This window comes from Protopterus annectens, chromosome 7.part0 (genome assembly GCF_019279795.1).
Source record: "Protopterus annectens isolate FY-2018-M chromosome 7.part0, PAN1.0, whole genome shotgun sequence".
Lineage (NCBI taxonomy): Eukaryota > Metazoa > Chordata > Ceratodontiformes > Protopteridae > Protopterus > Protopterus annectens.
In genome coordinates, this window is record NC_056739.1 from 1,174,963,747 (window position 1) to 1,174,982,408 (window position 18,662).

The window sequence follows — 18,662 nt, forward strand, 5'->3', positions numbered from 1 at the left end:
AGCTGGGAATTTCTGGTTAAAGGTTTATAGTGCCTGAATATTTGAACTGTATCTTACTGAAATTGGTACACCTTGTTTGCTGTAGCATAGACTAGATCCAGGCCTGCTGAATCTAGCTTTGTTTGTATGCTTGTTATTTCCTGGAACGCTAATTCCACCTAAAACGCGGCTTCTCAGCACTTCTGTGGATCCCTAGTGATATCTGCATTGCTTACTGTACTTATTTCCTTGCTTCGCTTGAAAGAAAGTTACTGTTTGTTGTTTTTGCATTTAAGTTACCTGTAACACATTGCACTTGTTACCTGGCACTTGCTCACTAAAGCAATTATAAGTCAGCACTAAAAATTAAAAGCACTACACCCTCGCTCCCCATTGGCCCTTGTTTTCAATTATAAAGGAATTCCCAATATTATTCTAGCATGTCCAAAGGTCAGTTGTCAATCTCCTCTCTGGTCCAGCTGGTGAATATGGGAATCTTGAGGCAATGTTACAACTGCCTCATGTACACAGACAACCCTCTCCTCCTCCCAACAAATTCCAACACATGTGAGAGATGCAACCATATAGCCAAACTGGAGGCTAAGCTCCCTCAACTCAGTACTGGCATAACCAGTCAGGAGGAGAAGGAAACCACACTCACTACAATTCCAGTCTCACATAGACCTACCACAACAGCAAACCAAACACATAATCACACAAAAACATACTCGGAGGCTCTAAATAAAGATCTGCCTAAGCAGCAGAGACCTCCAAAGCAGACACCCAAGCAACCGCTACCCCAAAACAAAACACGTGCAACACATATCTCACAAAGCCAGTGTGCCGAACAGTCACAGCCCTAAAGGCTAAACAACACACCTGATACACTTGTAATAGGTGACTCTATCGTCAGGCACACTGACGTCCCGCTCACCAGGCTGAACAAGGAGAAGGTCATGGTGAGCAGCCTGTCTGGCGCTAGGATCCGCCACATAACACAAGCACTCAGGTCACTCCAAGGCAAGTACAAATATGACTCAGTCATTGTCCATGCTGGTGTGAATGACCTGAGACGTACCTCCCTGGACTACATGAAAAGAGACATAGAGGAGCTCTCTGAGCATGTAGCCCAGGCTGGTATGACCCTGACCTTGAGTAGCATCTTACCCTCACCAAGAATGATGCCACAATATGAAGACAAGATGATCAATTTCAACAATTGGCTTAAGTATTGGTGTCATTCAAAGGGGATCCAATGCCTGTCAGCTTGGGATGATATGCACGACAAGCCATGATGCTTTGCTAGGGACGGCTTGCACCTGTCACCCCTGGGCTTTCGGATATTGGCAAAGGCTCTTGCTACCCCATAGTGCCTTTTTTAGGCAAGGCTCAAAAGACAAACCCACCTCCATAGGTATAACAAGGGATAAGAAACTAAGAGTAATGCTACTCAACGCTAGAAGTCTAAACCTCAAGATGCACGCACTCAAACTCTCCTTAGCATGGAGAACATCGATATCTGTGCAGTAACAGAAACCTGGTTCAGGACTCCCGAGAGCACCCCAGCACTACCAGGTTATACCTCATACCATGCTTTTCGCCCCAAAACTTGGACCAAACCACAAAAGGAGGGGAGTATCGATATTCATCAAAGATACCCACACCTCCAGGTTGGTGGCAAAGCACGAAGCATCAGAGACTATCCATGTGCAACTAACAGTGGGTAAAACTGCCTTCCAGTTTATAGCCTGCTACAGACCACCCTCCCAAACCCAGGAACCCCACTCGGCCTTCCTGAGAACACTGGAAAATATGAAGGTCTCTCCGAACACCATTATATTGGGCGACTTCAACTACCCAAACATAGATTGGGAGCATTACTCTAGCTCCAACACCCTTGCCCAAAGGTTCCTAGAATTCATAAACTCAAATGCTATGGAACAACTTGTTACCACTCCCACAAGAGGGGAAAACATACTGGACCTGATCATCACCAACATGGGGACTCTATGCTCCAGACCAGAAGTGTATCCCTCACTGGTAAGATCAGACCATAAACTGATCTCACTGGATATTCACATCCCGACCCCACCCCTGCCCAGAAAACCACAGTGAAAAACTTCTCTAAAGCAAATTTCACACTCCTCAAAACCGAGGTGGAATCCTTCAAAGCCCCGGGCCTGTGGAAAATACGGCCCAGACCGCAGAATCCTTTATAAATGCATTCTATGAACACCTTCAGGAATGCATGGATCATGCAATCCCAAATAAAACCAAGACCCAATCCTCCAAAGGCAGATGACCTGTCTGGTGGACCCCAGCCATAAACAAACTATACAATAGAAGGAGGAAGCTACTACATGATAGAGCAAAATCCCAAAAGGGAAGGCATCTCTGATCAGTATTAGCAAAAAACTAAGGGCACTCATAAAATCGTCAAAGGCCAGCTTCGAGAGAAAAATTGCACAGGACATTAAGGATAATCACAAGGCTTTCTTTAGTTATGTTAGGAACCTGGGTGGGAATTCCCAGATATGCTCAGAATTAGTCCAAAATGACAAAAAATACACTGATCCCACAGACATTGCCAACATCCTAGCTGACAGGTTCAGCGCAAACTTCTCGCTCCCCCACCAAAAGGGCAAATATCTATCCCAGCAGAGTGCTGCCCCCCTAACATCTCAGATGCTCAGGTGGGAGCCACCCTCTCCAAAGCAAAAAACACAGCATAAATGGGACCAGACGGTGTCCCAGGCTGCGTCCTACATGAACTCCAAGAAGAGCTAAACCCAAACATAAAACTATTGTTCAGTCTCACCCTTACTACAGGATATGTACCCAAAGAGTGGCGTACAGCAACAGTGGTCCCTCTCCACAAAGGTGGTGCCTCAACGGACCCTGGAAACTATCACCCCATAAGCCTGACTAGCTTGGTCTGCAAAGCTATGGAAAGGATCATCATGGACCTCATAAATAAAGATATTGGGGACCTACAGACACTGGATCCTACCCAATTTGGCTTTGTTAAGGGCAGATCCTGCCTCTTAAACCTGGTTGACTTCTTTGAAACAGTCACCAAGGCCATTGATGAAGGGAAGGTGGTCCACACAGCCTATCTGGACCTCGCAAAAGCCTTCGATACAATACCCCACTCAGGCATTATAGATAAGCTCACCAGCTTAAATATAAACCCCTATGTCACTAGATTGGTTGCAAACTGGCTCAAGGACAGAACCCACATGGTTAGAATTGCTGGAGCCATGTCAGACTCCAAACCAGTTACAAGTGGCGTCCCACAAGGCTCAGTCCTGGGACCTCTCTTGTTTGGTATATATTTCTCGGAGGTACAGGCCAACATGGAAGGACTGTGGCTGACCAAGTTTGCAGATGACTGCAAACTGGGTGCCATAATCGACTCTCCAGCCGACACAAGCATCCTCCAAAAGGGCTTCATAGAAACAGACAACTGGTGCCAGAGCCATGGCCTCAAGCTAAACGCCAAAAGTGTATAGTCATCCCTTTGGCAAAAACAAAGTGCCCACAAATTGCCACATAGGTGGTAATCCATTAAGTACAGAAGAAGTAATTAGGGACCTGGGGACCCAAGTTGATAGCAATCTCTCATTTGACAACCATGTGGCCAAAGTGGTTAGAAAAACATTTTATATAGCCCACCTAATCATGAAGGGATTCACATCTAGATTAGGGAGGTCATCGTGCCTCTTTACTCATCCCTCATCAGGCCCATAATCGAGTACAATGCCCCTTTTGGGATGTACCTTACCAAACACCTGCAGCAACTGGAAAGACCCCAAAAGTACCTCACCAAGAGGATCAAAGGGCTCAAACAGATGCCATATGCTGCCCGGTTAAAGAAACTCCAGCTCTACTCAGTGGCATACCGCCTGCTCAGAGGTGACCTGTGCCTGACGTATAAGGCCATGTCCAACCCGGAATTAAGGGACATGCTGCACCTCAAAAATCCAAATCCCATCGAGCTACACGCTCGAGAGACTTGAACCTCAGCACTGAAATAAATAGGACATGCTGGAGGGACAGATTCATAACCCAGAGGCTCCCTTCACTATGGAATAAAATCCCAGTCCAGGTTAGGCAGAGTCCCTCATTGACTCTCTTCAAGAGGAATCTTGATGAGTGGATGGGAGATTGTAGGTTTACCCCGGGTATCACTTCTGTGTCACTGTTAGACAGAGGCACAGTATACTAACCTCGAAAAAGGGCATAGCAAAATTAATTTAAAATGGGTGGCGAAAGCCAAACATACTCTGGCTAGGCTTATAAATGCCCTAGGGCAGATAGCCTAGTATGAACCTATGAACCTATGAACCTATGATAGTTTCAACAGTAGTAGGAGCAACGGGTCGTATAAAAAAAGAGTCTACAATCCTATTTAAATACATTACCAATACATGAAATTCTGTACGAACTGCAGAAAGAGTCATTACTGGGCACATATTGGGTGGTAGAAAGAATACTTTTAGCTGACATCAAAGAGTAAAACCATACTAATTTCATGAACTTTAATCATACTTTGACTTAGGAATGAGACCCATTCCTGTTATGGTGTAAGAAACCCAAAAGATTTGGAGAAATTAAAAAAAGGAAGAAACAAATGTTTAAATTGTATCAAAATATAATCATCCAGGCTGTTGGTTGCAATTTCTCTTAAGTTGGGGTGTACCATTTGCCCCTGATGCTGTGTGGGCAGATCCAGTCTGTGAAGAATCTTGTGGTAATTGCCCTTGGCCAATTCCATTAAAAGGGAGAACCAACTTTGCCTGGGCCAAAAGGAAGTTACCAAAAGGATCTCTGGTAATTTGTTTTGAATTTTTTGAAGTATCTTGTGAATCATTGGAAAGGGTGGAAATGCATACAGAAACATTGCTGACTATGGGAATGACACAGCATATCTTTGCCAGGTAAGGCTGAAAGTATGTCTTGTTCAAAATTTTTTTACTTGTTTGTTTGGAAAGGAGGTAAACAAATGTGGAGGTGTTCCCCACATCTGGAACAAGTCCTGGAAGACCTCTACATGGATCTTCCACTCATGAGGGTCTGTAAATGAACTCTTTGTCTGCCTGCCACTGTTTGTTCTGACAGAATGTACAAGGCCTGAAGAGTCAGAGAATTCTCTACAGCCAGTCTGCACACCATCACTGCCAGCTGGCAAAGAGGGTATGACCTTGTACTCCCCTTGCTTGTTCAGGTACCACATCACAATAGTGTGGTCTGCGACCACTGGAGGAGGACCTGGAGTCCATAACTGGTGAATAATTTTTAAGTTACTAATCACTGCAAATATCTTGTTTACATTTATATACTTTGGCATGTCCTGAACCTTCCACAAGCCTTGCACTTGAATCCTGTGGACACTGCTCCCCATGCAAAATCTGAAGAGTCAGTCTAGACAGATTGGACTGGGGTCTAAAGAAAAAAGGACTCACAGATAGTTTATCCCTCTATCATTGCAGTTTCTGTTTAACAAATCCCAGTACTCATACCTGGAAATCCAAGAGTTGAAAGTGCTGGGTTCAACAATTCTGCAAGTACAAATGAAATTTTCTCATGAATAGTCTTGCTAGAAACATGATGAGGATCACCGACGCTATGAAGCCTAACATTTTCAGGAACTCTCTTGCTGAGGCCAAGTCTGACAGAGAGAAATCCCAGAAAATGCCCTGATCAGTCAGAAATTTGTCTTCTGTCAGGAAGGCTATCCTTTTTACTGTGCCTATCCTACATCCCATGACAACACTTAGTTGAAAGGATATGAGGAAGGACTTTTGAGGGTACAATCTGAAGCACAAGTGCGAAAGGAGTGATGCCACTTTGTCTAAGGACTCCAAGCACCTGGATACAGAATCTACACAAATCAAATAATCTAAATAAGGACAATATCGACGCCTAGGGTCCTGCAATAAGAAACCACTGGGGTCAGAGACTTTGTATACACTTGAGGTGCAGCAGATAGCCCAATGGGTAATGCAGAAAACTAATAATGTAAGACAGACAGATAGAGCAAATCTCAAAAAAAATCCTTAAACTGGGAGCAATATGAATATGATAAGTATTCCTGAGATCCAGAGTCACCATGAAACAGTGGTCTGGAAGTAATGCTAGAAATCACTGTATGGTTAGCCTTATGAATTCTGGAGCTTTGGAATTTTTACAAAGGTGTTTCAAAAGGACAAATATGAGATGGGTCTCCAGGAGTGCTCCTTTTTTGATACCAAAAATATTCTGGAGTAAAATCCTTTGCCTTTATGTAACACTGTCACATGTATTCTCTCCAAATTATTATCAGGACCCATTTGTCATAGACTATTTGCTTCAGGCTGCAGGGCTGAAAGAAAGTTTGGAGGAAACAGGAAGAGAGGGAAGGGCACGAGAGTGGGGATAGGGGTGCTCCGTGACTCAGCACAGTCATTTCTTTGAGAGGGGTTGATCCTTTTTCAGAAAGGAACCCGTTATGTTCAGTTTCGAAAACTTATCTTCCTGCCATTTCCTTTTGGATTCCTGACTTTTGCTTGGCTGAGATTTGTGTTTTTTTCTGCCACTTGAAGGAAGATGCCTTGTTTGGAGAGACCTTGGGTATATAAAACAACCTAGATACTCCATGCATTAATTTACCTCTATCATCCCACTGTTTGAGTATCTGTGTAAAAGGGGGCCCAAACACCAATTCAGAACTTGTAGGTGCATTCAAAAGTGTGGTTTTGAATCATCAGAGAAGTTCTGATTATGTTACCAAGCACACCATTCATTTTAAACATCTTTAGTGAATTACCAGTTAAGACATAGGAAACATACATTTATATAAAAGATATCAAACCATATAAACATGTTCCCAGTTACAAACATTATACATCACATATATTCTTTTGTATAATTATCATCATTCCAACATTATATAAAATGATCAATCCCTGCCTTCCCTTAAATCTCATTCCTCCTCCAAAACATTATTCTGTTCATGCTGTTCCCACAAATTCCATTCTTTCTTACGTAATTTGCTCCTACCCATTTCTAAACATCCCTCTTCCAGTTCTTTTAGCTCTGTTACAATAGTCAATATTTCAAATACAGTTAGATTAGACTTCAATTTCCATTTTCTAGACATTGCTTTTTTGGCTGCCAGTAGAATTAAACTGAAGGCCTTACTACATGCAGGCAATTCCATTCATGTATCCCAGCTCAAAAAATAATTTCCTTAATTACATAGATTTGCTTACCCAATATTTCTGACAGAGTACTCTGCAGGGGAAGTTTTAAAGTCTGCCATCTCATTACACTCCCAAAACATATGTCCTAGTTACCTCTTTCTTCACCATCACACCTCCATCATTTGCCAAAGAAAAAATTCTTTGCAGTCTGTTGGGGGTTTAAAAATACATTTGCAAACCCTTCCAAGCAAAAATACAAAATCTTCTAGACTTTTTTGAATACTTAGGAACTATATATATATATATATATATATATATATATATATATATATATATATATATATATATATATATATATATATATATATATATGTTCATAGGTATGTACAAGGCTGTCGGCACTAGGGCCTATATAAGCCTAGCCATAACAATTCCCTGGCTATTGCTTCCCACAAATATTTACTTTCCTGGACCCCTGTCTAACAGGGCTATTGTTGTGATCGCCAGAGTGAATTTTCTATCTCCCATTCAATCGTCAAGGTTCCTCAGATATATATATATATATATCTGTCTATATATATATATATATATATATATATATATATATATATAATCTGTATATATATATATATATATATATATATATATATATATATATATATATATATATATATATATATATATATATATATATATATATAGTGTGTGTGTGTGTGTGCGTGTGTACATATCTATCTGTATATATATATATATATATATATGCACACACACACACACACACACACACACACACACACACATACACACACACACACACACACACACACACACACACACATATATATATATATATATATATATATATATATATATATATACTCCCATTGTTCCCTTCTAAATCTGTTATATAATCTCTCTTTCCAACCTTTTCTAACCTCCACTGCCTTGATTCCTATAGTTATCTTGCAAAATTTTATATACCACCTTGGTTCTAGATGATTCTCATTGTTGAACTGTAACCCCCCCCCCCCATGTGTAAAAATGGGAAAAAGGGGTTGTGGATGGATGGGTTTTATATACCCTACCAATTATTTATTTTTTAACAGCAGCTTCTATTCTAGATTTAACTAAAAATTCTACCACAGCAGGTCTTTCACTTAGGATCACCTATCTCTTTCTCCTTGCCTATACTCTGATATCAATTCCTGATAGGTAAGGCAGTCTCTAGCTTGCAGTCCAAATGTCTTCTAGGCATCTTCCCATTCTGTTAGCTTCATTTATCTAGTTATTTGCACAATTTATAAACCAGACGTACCCTATAGTTAGACAAATTATAATAAGCCTTGCAGAGAACAGAGGAATTATTGCCAGGCTCAAAACGTAAAGGAAGAACCTAGAGCCGGAGCTGTAGGGGTTATAAATGTCAGTTCCAAGCCTGAGAATCCTTAAAGAATTATTGGGCATTTAATAGCCTCAGTATCTGTGTTAATGGTTTGGTCAAACCAGGAGCAGTAGTATAAAATTCATAATTAAAATTCTAATATCCACCTTTACTATCACAATCAATTTTCAGTAAAAAATTGACACATAAATGTAGTGTAGAAAGTAAAAAAGACCTTTATAAGCCATTGGATTCCTTTAAGTGTGACCTTTATACAAATTGTCTTCAAAAACCTGTGCTTCAGCACTCATGCTTTAGTGAAGAAAAAATATTTTTTTGAAGTATAGCAATCTGCTTGCTACAAATGTAGCTAACAGTTGCTACAGTTTATAGCCTGCCTGCATGGAGTGCTACAGCACTCATGTTTTAGGTAAAAAAAAAAGTATTTTTAAACTGTAGCAGACCACTTGCTGCAAATGTCACAAAACAGTTGCTACAGTTTATACCTTGCCTGTATTCAGGTTTTAGTTAATAAAAAACTTTTTAAGCTGTAGAAAACTCTTTGCTAAAATGTAGCAAGAAGTTGCTACAGTTTAGAGCACACATGGAGCACTACAGCTGTCAGGTTTGACCGCATGTGGAATACTGGCTTACATAGATATATATATATATATATATATATATATATATATATATATATATATATATATATATATATATATATATATATATATATATATATATATATATATAGATCCCGTGGTGGTGGTGCTGCGGTAGCTCTTAGCTAGAGCGTCTTCTACGCGGAGACATGCGTGAGTGGGCATAGCTTCATTGAAGGTTGTGCGTCAGGCCTGGCAAGCCGGTACATAAAAATCAACTGCCAATCATTAGCGGACCGGAGTTCCGCTGTGGCAACCCCTAACCGGGAAAAGCCGAAAGACACATTCATATAGAATGGTATATATATATATATATATATATATATATATATATATATATATATATATATATATATATATATATATATATATATATATATATATTTACACATATAGATATTTGTATATACATTTATGTATATATGTGTGTTTTATATATATATATATATATATATATATATATATATACTTACACACACACACACACACACACACACACACACACACACATATATATATATATATATGTGTGTGTGTACACATCTATATATATATATATATATATATATATATATATTTATATATATATATATATATATATATATATATATATATATATATATGTACACACATCTATATATATTTTATGCATATATGTATATACATATATATATATATATATATATATACACACACACACACACATACACACACACACACACACACACACACACACACACACACACACACACACACACACACACACACACACACACACACACACACACAAAAGATAAAACTAAAGCATCGTAACAACAGTAAATAGAAGCATGATTACTCTGCAGTTCAGATTGCATGAAACAGCCTGTAGGATCTAACAGCACATATAAACACTATACTTCTGTGAGAAATACTGAAAGTTTTACATCAGGAACAGTATTCTCTAGTCACATTAGGAAAGCTTAGTTATTAAGATAGTTTTTCTAAAATGATGGATTTCTATCTACTGAAAGTTTTCTCAGAAACAGTAAAAACAAGTATTTGCGAAAGATCTAAGCCAAATAAGCACTGCTACAATCAGAATATATAAATAATAAGAAGAAGAATATATAATAATAATTATATAATAAATCCAATAATAAAAATAGAGAAAAATGGGTCCCCAAATGGGGCTCATAGCAAACTTGAGTAAGTAAACTTACCATAACAGTAGATAATCAAAATGATGACTGGCCCATTAGCCTTAGGTATATAGGTTATATTTTATTTTATTAATTATCTGTTTATTTGACATTTTTAACCGGGTTAGTCTGACTGGGCAGGATGCCCTTTTTCAGCAGAGACCTGAGGAGAAAAGCTCCAAATACAAAGTTTGCAATACAGTGGAAAATTTCATAATACAATGAAAAATTCAGCAATAGAGGAAGGTATGTTTAGGCATTATACACAGTCATTATACATAGCTATAAACTAATAAATCAAGACAAAGTAAGAGACATGCAAGTACATTCAGTAGGAATGGTAATGTACTAATTATGAAGACAAGGGGTCACGACAATAAATGTGAAGTAATTATGGGACTAGGAAAGTCTAGAGGAGTAGCTGAGTTAGGTGACTGGCAGGAGGGCAGTTAGTGGAGAAGGAAGTGTGATCAGAAAGTTAAGTTATAGGTTCATAGGTAGGTACTAGGCTATCGGCCCTGGGGCCTATACAAGCCCAGCCAAAAAGTTACTCAGCAAGTTAGGCACAAGAGAGAGGGGGGACCTTATTGATTATGGTAGAGCCAAGGAGGAATGATGTTCAGGTGGGGTCATTACAGGAGCAGATACAGGAGGACTGCAGGAATTGCTTTAATGCTATTTTAAAGCTGTGGGTATTGTCAAGTGAGCGTGGTTGGACAGGAAGTTTGTTCCAGGCAGAGGTGACAGCGTGGCTGTAAAGTATTTTACCAATGTATTTGTTGGGTTTTGAAATATGCAGCAAGTGTTGGTCAGAGCTACGTAGGCTGTGCTTAGGGATATAGGAGGAATAATACATATTCTGTTATGGATATAACAGCCAGCCTGCTTGCAAAACTTCAGGGCACTATCCACACACACAAACTGTCAGTCAGCTGAAGCTGAGCTAATTAAAACGACAGTTTTTGGTGCCAAGCCCTTCACAGCTTTCATGCCAACAGACAGAGGGAGGCTGAGCCCTGAAAGGGCAATGATAGGAACAAGAAAAATAAATGTCCACACCCTGGCATAAGCAACACATTGAAAAACAAGGGGGTGGAGGGAGGCATCAGCTACTGCAGCAGTGATAATTCGAACATCTACTGTTATGATAAGTTTACTTTTACAACTGTACTATGTTCATCATATTGATCACTGCTGCAGTAGCCCTATATCTATGAGTAGATTACCCTAGCTTACTTCATTTGGGAGGTAGAAGGAAAAGGGTCCAGAACCCCTGCTGAATGGTCCTAGCAAAGCCTGATATAGACCTAGAGAAGGAATCAAGCTTCTAATGTCTTGTAAATGCATGTACACAGAACCAAGCTGCTTCATCTAGAATACTTCTAGAATCTATCCCTTTCCAAAAAGCCGTAGATGAATTCAAGGCCCTTGTAGAGTGGGCCTTGACCCTGCCTGGAATAGTTTTGTCATGGTGAGTATAACAAAAGGTAATAGCCTTAGACAACCATTTGGAAATAGTCTGTTTTGACAAAGGCTGTTCCCTCTACTTACCTTCACAAGAAATGAACAATTTAGCTGAAGCTCTGAAAGATTTAGTTCTGTCAAGATAGTACCCGAGTTGTCTGTGGAAATCCAAGGTATGGAGTCTCATTTCTCCCTCATTTTTAAACTCAGGAAAGAAAACAGGGAGAGGGATAGTTTGGCTTAAAGTAAACTCAGATACTATTCTAGGTGTAACAGGAATGTTTTTAAAGAAATCCTGTCTCTGGGAAAATGAGATATGGTTAAATCACCATAAGAATTTGCAACTCAGATACCCTTCTTGCAGAGGTCAGAGTAATCAGTAAAACTATTTTCCATGTTGAGAACCTCAAGTCAGATAGGTTAGCTGGTTCAAATGGAGTAATTGTTAGCTTCTCTAACATGAAATTAAGATCCCAAGGAGGATCCACCATCTTTCTTGCAGGCCATTTATATAAAACCACTTCCAAAAGTATTTTGATACAAGAATACATTGAAAGAGGAGGATTCATGGGTAAACATGCTGAAATAGTTGATAATTGTTAGAAAAATATATATTTACATATATGCTGCCTAGGAAAATATATATTCACATATATGCTGCCTAGAAAAATATATATTCACATATATGCTGCTTAGGAAAATATGTATTCAAACATTCAGACATATATAAGTTGTGTGGTCAGATATATAGAGAAATGTGTGCCTTAGACAGGAATAAATGTGCTCAAATCTATATGGAGAGCAAAGGTTGAAAAATAGAATAATATGTAATGCATTTAATTCTGTTTTACTAGAATAATAGTAGAAATAAACTGCATATTATTGCTTGAAGCATAAGCTGCAGTGTGACTAGAAACTTGGCCTTGGCAGAGATCAGCTCGGCCTGGCTCATGTCTGTCAGTGAAAGATTATTTTGCAAAGTTAGAAAATAATGAATCTGTGTGCATGTGTATCTTTTCCTGCTTCCACCAGAAGAATAGCCTTGTGCGCACTATCAAAGATAATGTCCAGCTGGTGAACAAGAAAGAGACAAAGAGAAGCATTAAAGAAGACATGCACCCATTGTATTCGAACTAATCTAAGAGCCTTGAATTGGCTACATCCTCGGAAGGACATTGTGACTGACCAGGTGCTTGCAAGGCTGTAATATTCTCATGGGAAAAAGATTTTTGAAAAACACCAACTCAGCACTTTTTCATAAGTTACTATGATGTAAAGACCCTGTCACTGACCACGTCAGTGAGGTGGGCAAAAGCTGATAGTAAAACATATAAAATGTCATGTGTTTCACCAATAAAACTAGACAAAATTCTGTACAAGTTTGTGTATGGTTTTGCCTCCTAATGTACATTAGAGTATTTGTAAATTAGATACTTGAGTTTCCTGCATTACTGTTTGTTATTGACTGTCATTGTTTTTAAATGCCAGATGATTTTTACAGTCTGACTTTAACAAATTTATTTAACATTTTGGTCCTAATCGTGCGAATTCCTTGGTAAGCTGCAGGTCAGAGCATATAGGTGGCACGAAACCTGCAGAAGAAGGAAAGACCTCCGACTGAATTGTCGTATCAAAGAGGCTGTCCACTTGTCTGATCTGTGGCGCGGAAAACTGGATCCTAAAAGAAGCATAACAGTAAGCGGGAGGCTCGGGTAAGCAGAATTCCTCTCTTTGTTTTTGTTTTAGATCAGGGACCAGGTTACACTGTGCTATTGCTAAGGTTTGTGATAGCAGGGAGAGAGGTAGTCGAAGTATTGTATCTTGAGTCATAGATCAGGAAGTAAACAAAGCAAAGTAAAACAGTTATTCTAGACACTACTGTGGATATGGGGAATAAGATACCACGTGGTACAAGAGAAAGGGTTACGTAACAGTTCTTTTTTAAGAGACATGGGAAATGAATGCACTAAAGGGTCACGTGACCCGCCCCTAACAGAAGACGCAAAGTATATGCAATTGCAAAGAGCAGATAATGTGAGACATTTTTCAAAATGGGTTAATAAGTATGACTTTGATGGTAAATTAGATAAAATATCATTAGTAAAACTTTTGAAACAGTTAAAATCTGACGCAGAAGGTCAGGCAAAAAAACAACAACAGTTGGGCGTTCCTCAAGCACATAGGTGGATTGAGGAAGTGAACCGAAGGGAACAGAAAAATAAAAATGCAAAAGCATTATTTTTAGACAAAGAGGATAATAATACAGTAGTAGCATCGGTCCCTCCCCTACCACCTCCTCCGATGCCTTACTTAGAATATGAAGCGGGAGGGCGGGCTGGACCCCCCCCCACGTTATCCGGAGACAACAGGGGTATTAAGACAACCATTTGTAAGAGAACCTATCGGAACTAGATCCCGAACCCGTCAAACATTTATAGATGTTCAACCGAGCGGAAATTCATTAGATGAGAGTGAGGAAATCTGTCCATTAATTGAAGTACCAAACCCACAGGCAGGACAGGAGGGCCAGGCCTCAACTCTCTTAGTGTATAGACCGTGGACACCGGAAGACATCCGAAAGCTACAGAGGAATTCCCCATCCAAAATTAACTTTGAGAAATTTTACAAGATTTACAAGGTATGAGATTGAGTTATCACCTGAATGGGGAAGAGGTAGAAAGAGTAGTTAGACAAATTTTGGGTCCGACTGGCATATGATTTGTGGTGCCTGGAATGCCCGTGGCGCAACTCAGGCCACTCCCACATAGTGACGCAGAACTAGATGCTAGATTGAAGGGTCTTACAGACCGCATTACTGAAAAATGGAAACCTAGGGCAGATTGGACTTGTATTAACCAATGCGTACAACAAGATAATGAAACAGTAGGATACTATGGTAGATTATTAGAATGTTTCAATAATCATAGTGGTATGACTATTCCTGAAAATCAAAAATGATAGCCCATATGAACAGCAGTTGAAGAATGCATTTTTAAAGGTTGTATTGCCCCTATCAATAGCTTCATCGAAGCATATGATAGATCACCGAGCAGTAGGCTCCAAGCCTTGTTAGAGTATGCTAGGCATGCCGAAAAACATTTTAACAGTAAAAGAAAAGAAAGCAGGTCTTCACAGCTGAAGGCGGTGCGGAAGTTTTGTAGTACAAACAGCCAAAAGGGTAAGCAAAATGCTCAGGGTAACAAACGTTCTGACAGAAACTCAGAGTTTTATGAGGACAGGAAAAAAAGAGGTGAGTGCTTCAATTGCGGTAAGAAGGGACATTTAGCAAGGGATTGCAGGAGCAAGGCACCTGTGGAAAAAAAGGATAAGGATGATGAGGATTGACTAGATGGCAGTTATACTGCTCGGCAGTCATTAGGAGAGACTAATGAGCAGGGAATAATGTAAATACCTTAGAAGAAACAAATGATATGCAACGGATGTAGAAGTTGGGGAAAGTGAAGTTTTGGACTTGGCACTACTGAGCTTGGAGCTCTATTTAGCAGACACTAAACCGGAAGTTACACTTCTGGTGGAAGGGAGAGAAGTCAAATTTTTGTGTGATTCAGGAGCATCACGAACTTTGATACACCCTTCAAAGTTAGCGGAACATTCTGAGTCATCCGATTATATATTAGTGAAAGCAGCAAACGGACAGCTGTACAGGGAACCACTTTCCCATGATATAGCAATAACTGACCCTGTCTCGGGTATAACCCAGAGAAGTAAAATAGTACTTTCTGCCAAATGCCCCATGAACTTATTAGGAAGAGATCTTATGCAACGTTTTGGCATAGCAGTAGTCCCTACCATGGATGGTATGGAGGCACAGAGACAAACTGATGCTTTTGTAGTACGATCGGAGGGTGAGGCCTATTATTGGTACAGCCAGGACCTGGTTACAACCGGTCCAGGGGCAGTGACCAAGGAACTGATGAATGTAGCCACCAGCAAGGTGCTTCCCCTCGATGTTGATCAACAACATTTGTTACATTGTACCCTATATTATTGTAGCACATCAGGGCCTGATAAAGAATATGAACAAAAGTTGTTCAGGAATCCCAAATAGACTAATACTACGGACTTTATTCTGGGACACTGAGGGCAATAGTGTAGTGAGTTGTTCATTACCTCAGGAATTCTTGGAATTGTACAAATCCAATAAACTACGCATGTTAGCCTAACCAAAAACAGGAATGTTAGGTGGGTAGACTTGGGTGACAAAGTGACGAAATGGGAGAAACTAACTGACTTAGAGTTATCGGACTTAGGAGTACAGAAACAGAAACTAAATTGGTTAGCAACACGCCCAGCTGTACACTTACAACAGAGTGAAGACAGCTGATTGGCGTTCTTGATAGAAGAAGAAGAAAAAGCTTTGAGTGAAATACCAGATGTTCTTTGGTCAACAGGGAAATCGGATGTAGGACTTATTCGAACAGCAGGGCCAGTAGTTATTACACCAAAATTGGCCTTTAGACCAAGAAAAAGACAATATCCTTTGAGCAAGGATGCAGAACAGGGAATCAAACCTATCATAATGGCATTACTTAAGAAAGGGATACTAGTAGAATCCTTGGATTCACCATGTAATACTCCTCTATTTCCTGTTAAAAAGCAAGCGGAGAATGGCGGATGGTACAAGATTTACAGGCTGTAAATGATGCGGTAATACCAAGGGCACCTACGGTGCCAGACCCACATACCTTGTTAAATGATTTGAAGCCGCAACAAAATATTTCACCGTGGTAGATATTAGCAATGCATTTTCTCAATACCTATCCACCCTGACAGCCAGCATTGGTTTGCATTCACATTTCAGGGCAAAAGGTATACCCGACTACCACAGGGATATAGTGAAAGTCCAACAATATTCGCACAAGAGATGGCTAGCAACCTGGCGGGTTTTCTCCACCAGGGGCAGTCAAGTATTACTTTATGTAGATGACATCTTGCTTGCAGCCCCTACCCAGCAGCAATGTAGGGAAGACACAATAGCATTGTTGAAATTCCTAGCTGAGCAAGGACATAAAGTGAATAAACATAAATTGCAACTTTGGAAAGAACAGGTTAAATACCTGGGATATGTGATATCCAAAGAAGGTAGAACATTAGATGAAGATAGGAAAACAGCAATCTTACAAGCACCTAGACCAACTACCAAAGGAAATGATGTCCTTCTTGGGAGCGACTAATTTTGTCAAGTTGGATACCGAATTATGCTTTAGAAACGGCTCCATTGGCTGATTTAATATTTAAAACACCAATGGCAGCACAAGAAACACTACATTGGACACCGGAAGCAGAAGCAGCCTTTGCAGACTAAAACAACTGATAGTTTCATCGTTAGTTTTAGGGCTTCGAATTACCATAAGAGATTTTTCCAGACTGTAGATTGTAGGCAGGGATATATGGCGTCAGTATTGACGCAACAACATGGCAGCAAGCAACGCCCCATAGCTTACTATTCATCACAGTTAGATCCGGTGGCACGATCATTGCCACCCTGTGTACAAGCAGTTGTTGCAGCAGCTATGGCAGTGCAAGCTTCGGCCTCAGTGGTATTGTTCCATCCTCTCACGTTGAGAGTACCTCATGCAGTTGCAATAATTTTACTGCAAGAAAAAATAGCATTTTTGTCCCCTGCCAGACATCTTTCTTGTATGACCATACTTTTGAGTCAACCTCACATGGCGATTGAGCGATGCACGACATTAAATCCATCGACATTACTTCCGATTCCTGTAGATGGCACACCACACAGTTGCCTACAGGAAATGGAACAAATAACCACACCCAGACAAGATCTTACTGATGTGCCTTTAGCTGATGCAGAGGTGACATTTTATGTGGATGGGTCCTGTAGACGAGGTCCAACAGGAAAGAACCTAGTGGGTTATGCAGTAGTGACTGATAACGAAATCATAGAAGCACAACCCCTGCAACATAACCTGTCAGCTCAAGCAGCAGAATTGATAGCTTTGACACATGCTTGCACTCTAGCGAAAGACAAATGTGTTAACATATATACTGACAGTCAGTATGCTTTCTCTACAGTGCATGTCTTTGCGCAACAGTGGAAGAACAGGGGAATGATAACATCTACTGGCAAACCAATTAATCATGCACAATTGATTTTGAACCTGTTAGATTCTATTCAGTTACCCACTAGAATAGCTATCTGTAAATGTGCAGCCCATACCAAACAACAAGATAGAATTTCAAAGGAATGCTCGGGCTGATGCAGCTGCAAAGCAAGTTGCCTCAGACCTAGAAACTGTGTTTTTAAATGAAGAACTACAACATTCTGAGACTCTAGATTTAGAAATGTTAAAAACAATGCAGACATTAGCTACAAAAGCAGAGAAGCAAAAGTGGATAAAACGAGGAGCAATCCTTGAAGAGGGACTGTACATCTCCAAAGAGAAAAAGCCAATATTGCCATCTAATTTATTTAGATATGCAGCTTTGTTGAGTCATGGGCAGAGCCATGTCTCAACAGGGGGGATGGTACAGTTAGTTAACAAGACCTTCCAAACATACAGTTACGAATTATACACAAAAATTTTGTGCAACATGTCATATTTGTAGCAAACATCATGCACAGGAGCATTTAAACCAAGCGAGGGAGCTTTCCGACACCCTATCCGTTCCATACTATTTGTATGGATTTCATAGAACTGAATCAATGTGAAGGGAAAAATACTGTTTAGTGATCATAGATATGTTTTCAAAATGGGTAGAAGCTTTTCCGACCAGGAATCCGGATGCAGCAACAGTAGCAAAAGCCTTAGTAAGACAAATCATTCCT